Source organism: Anolis sagrei, chromosome 12 (genome assembly GCF_037176765.1).
Source record: "Anolis sagrei isolate rAnoSag1 chromosome 12, rAnoSag1.mat, whole genome shotgun sequence".
Classification (NCBI taxonomy): Eukaryota; Metazoa; Chordata; class Lepidosauria; order Squamata; family Dactyloidae; genus Anolis; species Anolis sagrei.
The window spans coordinates 18,333,396-18,337,721 of record NC_090032.1 but is presented as its reverse complement, the minus strand read 5'-3'; the positions used below and the strand labels follow the sequence as shown (position 1 = coordinate 18,337,721).

The window sequence follows — 4,326 nt, the reverse complement described above, 5'->3', positions numbered from 1 at the left end:
AAGGAAGGGATTGTGAGAGAGGGCGTCTGCGGAGATAGGCTTAAAAAGAAAACTTAAAACATTGAGCCGTCTTTTATAAACTATAGCTAATATCGCTAAGAGCGAATATTTCTAAAATAGAAGAAGGAAATTTTACGCTGTAATATTAATTATAGTTTATAACTTAAAACGAAGCATTAAATAAGTAACTCTTCTTCTAAACGAAAAGAATATTGGAAGAGAAAGAAGAATGAAGACTAAACTTAAAAACAGGGAGGAAAATAGTTGGTTGATCGACGGCAGGCTTAAAAAGTCCAGCAGAAGGCAAGTTTTTAAAAAGCTGAAAAATACTGAAAATTTTAAAACTAAAATTACAGAAAACGGCTGAAAATTTGAAAACTAAAACTAGAGAAAAATGCTGGAAATTTGAAAACTAAAACTAGAGAAAACTGCTGAAAATTTGAAAACTAAAACTAGAGAAAAATGCTGAGAAACAGAAAACTAAAACTACAGAAAGCTGTTGAAAATTTGAAAACTAAAACTACAGAAAACGGCTGAAAATTTGAAAACTAAAACTAGAGAAAAATGCTGAAAATTTGAAAACTAAAACTACAGAAAACTGCTGAAAAACTTAAAACTAAAACAGCTGAAAAATTAGAGAAAAAACAAGACAACTAATGAAGATAATGGTAGGGCTATTGAGAGAAAATATATATATACTGAAGATTTCAAAGATTACTAAGCGAAGATGTAAGAAAATGTTTATATTGCAAACTAATTCAATAGGTTTGAATATAAACATAGGAAAGGTAGAAAGCCTGCTTTGAGCAGAGTTTGATAAAGGAAAGGCAACTAGAAAAAGCTTAAAAGTTAGTTGCTGAAGGCAGAAAAACAGAAGACAAGGCTTAGAAGAGAGGAAGAAAGGTAGAAGGCAACGTAGAAGAAAGGAAAGTAGAAGTCAACCTAGAAGAGAGAAAGAAAGGTAGAAGGAAGAAAGAAAAGGTAGAAGGCAACGCAGAAGAAAGGCAAGTAGAAATCTACCTAGAAGAGAGAAAGAAAGGTAGAAGGCAACGTAGAAGAAAGAAAGGTAGAAGGCAACGTAGAAGAAAGAAAGAAAGAAAGAAAGGTAGAAGGCAAGTAGATATCAACCTAGAAGAGAAAAAGAAAGGTAGAAGGCAAAGTAAAAGAAAGAAAGGAAGGTAGAAGGCGACGTAGAAGAAAGAAAGAAAGGTAGAAGGCAACATAGAAGAAAGGCAAGTAGAAATCAACCTAGACGAGAGAAAGAAAGGTAGAAGGCAAAGTAGAAGAAAGAAAAGTAGAAGGCAACGTAGAAGAAAGGCAAGTAGAAATCTACCTAGAAGAGAGAAAGAAAGGTAGAAGGCAAAGTAGAAGAAAGAAAAGTAGAAGGCAACGTAGAAGAAAGGCAAGTAGAAATCAACCTAGACGAGAGAAAGAAAGGTAGAAGGCAAAGTAGAAGAAAGAAAAGTAGAAGGCAACGTAGAAGAAAGGCAAGTAGAAATCTACCTAGAAGAGAGAAAGAAAGGTAGAAGGCAACATAGAAGAAAGGCAAGTAAAAATCAACCTAGAAGAGAGAAAGAAAGGTAGAAGGAAGAAAGAAAAGGTAGAAGGCAACGTAGAAGAAAGGCAAGTAAAAATCTACCTAGAAGAGAGAAAGAAAGGTAGAAGGCAACGTAGAAGAAAGGCAAGTAAAAATCAACCTAAAAGAGAAAGAAAGGTAGAAGGCAACGTAGAAGAAAGGCAAGTAAAAAACAACCTAAAAGAGAGAAAGAAAGGTAGAAGGCAAGTAAAAATCAACCTAGAAGAGAAAAAGAAAGGTAGAAGTCAACCTAAAAGAGAAAGAAAGGTAGAAGGCGACGTAGAAGAAAGGCAAGTAGAAACCAACCTAGAAGAGAGAAGGCAGGAAGGAAAGTAGAAGAGATCAAGGCAGGAAAGAAGACAAGAAGAAAGGTAGAGGTCATCTAGAAGAGAGAAGGAAAGAAAGAAGAGAAAAAGGTAGAAGAGGATCCAAAGAGAGAGAGAAAAGGGGGGAAGAGAGCTGTAATTTGTTGTGCTATCTAGCCAAAAGCAGGGGAGAAAGGACAATGCTAAATTCCCCAGTGCTTGCAGGCGATAGTGAAGGTGTGGCGTACTTGGGAAATGCTTGCTGAGCGGCCATTTTGTGGGCACTTGCCTTGCCCCCCCCCCCCAACCCAGGACTATGTTTGGATAGGCTCTTGCAAAGAAGGGAGGCGGTAGGGAAGGCTTCCGAAAAACCATACCCGAGGACTCTTGATCGTAAACTACGTGGCGTGAGGAAAAGGTGGCATTTTTTGGCGTCGTGTGGCGGAGATAGAAAGAGAAGCGTTGGGTGGAAAGAAGGAAGGCAAAACCAGCAGATGATGTCCCGAGAGGAAGAAGCGTAGGCTGTAGAAAGAGGACCCAGGACCCCATTTGAGGAGGAAGGAGGGAGATGGCGCGAAGACCAGTTTCGAAGCAGTTGGTAACATCCAACCACCTTGTCTGTCCAGGGGTGTCTTTCTTCCTTGGGGGTGTCGCAGGTGTTTTTCCTTGCAGGCAGAAACCATGGGAAGCAGAGAAAAGAGAGAGGAAGCCAGCCGTCTTGCTGAGGTTAGAAGTGCTGCTTTTGCCCTCCTGGTCCCGGAGAGGTAGATGGTAGGCCTTGTGTGGTTCTGATGTTTTGAGTCGAGGAGAGATGCAGCCAGTGGACACAAAAGAGGAAAGGAAAAGAAGGGTGAGACTCCCCCATATTGTAGCCTGCCTTTTAGGGGAGAGGGGGGACCCCAATCTTGTTGAGTTTTTGTTCCTTCAGGTGTGAGCATGCCTAGCTCCAGAAGATACCTACAAACAAAGATACAAAGTATTTGTAAGCCAAGGGAATCCTTTTTGAGGATGGCTCCAATGTTACAAGGATATTTTGCAGCTTTGAGGAAGAAGGAAAGGGATCCCCTTGTTGGACCCTTTTATGGAGGGGAACCCGAACCAAGGGCCCTTTCATGGAGCCAAAGAAAGCGCAGGAGGGGAACCCAAACAAAGCCCAACCCAAGAGGACTTTTTCCCCCTTTTCAAGTGCTAAGTATACAGTGGGAGAGTGTGATTTATTTAGTGTTGTCGGGGAGGGTGGGAGGGTCAACCCCAGCTTCTTTCCAGCCTCTTTGCAGGTACGGTAGCGACCCCTGGTGTTTAGCAGGACTGTGGCGAGATTCGGGCAAGCAAGGAGGTGCCACAAATTGGAGGTTGTATTGAGACCGTCTCCCAGTTTCAGCAGAGCTGGCAAGCTAAGTGACAAAAGGAGCGAGATGAGATGTCTTGCGGTTGGTGGTTCCGTGCGTAGAGGTGTCTCTTCCTTGGGTAATGCCGGGGGCCGGGTGGGCGTTGGCGTCAGGATAAACACCGCTCTCTTTGATTCTTTCCCCAGGAAAACCGTAAAAGTTAGGCCTGGGGGACGTAGTAAGAACGCTGAACTTCTAAGCCTGGCTGGGCAAGTAATTTGCAATGCCGTATTCAGTACAGAGAATGCAAAGGCTTCAGAAAAAGTCCCTTTCCAGCTGAAATGCTGTGGGTTCAAGATGAGTTGAGTTGCCACTCCCACGTTCCCCTCTAAAGGGGAGGAGAAGGCATGTGGATTTGGGGTTTGCAGTGGATAAGGGGGCTTAGGCAAGTGTTAAGATGGGGTGGAAACCATTGTATTTCCAGGATTATGGGGTGGAAACCATTATATTTCCAGGATTTTGGGTTTCCAAGCAGATAATGGCAAATGTTGTCAGGTTGGGGTGGAAACCTTGTATTTACAGGATTTTGGGGTTCCTAGCAGATAATGGCAAATGTTAGGATGGGGTGGAAACCATTGTATTTCCTGGATTTGGGGTTCCTAGCAGATAATGGCATATGTTATCAGGATGGGGTGGAAACCTTGTATTTCCCAGATTTGGGGTTCCTAGCAATAGCAAATGTTATCAGGATGGGGTGGAAACCTTGTATTTCTTGGATTTGGGGTTCCCAGTGGATAATGGGGCTTAAGCAAATGTTGTCAGGATGGGGTGGAAACCTTTGTACTTCCGATGCAGTAGCCTGTGGTTTTCTTTTGGCCTTTTTTCCAGGTGCTTAATAGCCTTAAAAGGGCTTCAGGGAGAAGGAAGGAGCTTATTGAGCCTGGTGGTGTGTGAGTCCTTCTGATGGTAGCTTGTGTAATGTAAATTCAAGTAAGACCTCCTGCTTTTGATTGCCAAAGAATGACCGATCTGTTGATGCCTCTCTCTTGCGTAACCGAGTCTTGTAACCGACATAATAACCAGGCCAAACTGGTCACGAGCAGATGTATGCCGCGCA

The 4,326-nt window shown here is 42.6% G+C and overlaps 1 long non-coding RNA gene across 1 annotated transcript; it reads left to right on the top strand.

The window, feature by feature from the left end:
• Positions 1–834: 834 nt before the first annotated feature.
• Positions 835–1,892, top strand: LOC132764368 (uncharacterized). The gene is made up of 3 exons (XR_010910397.1): positions 835–1,066; positions 1,102–1,772; positions 1,844–1,892. It is a non-coding gene; the product is annotated as an uncharacterized lncRNA (long non-coding RNA).
• Positions 1,893–4,326: the final 2,434 nt, after the last annotated feature.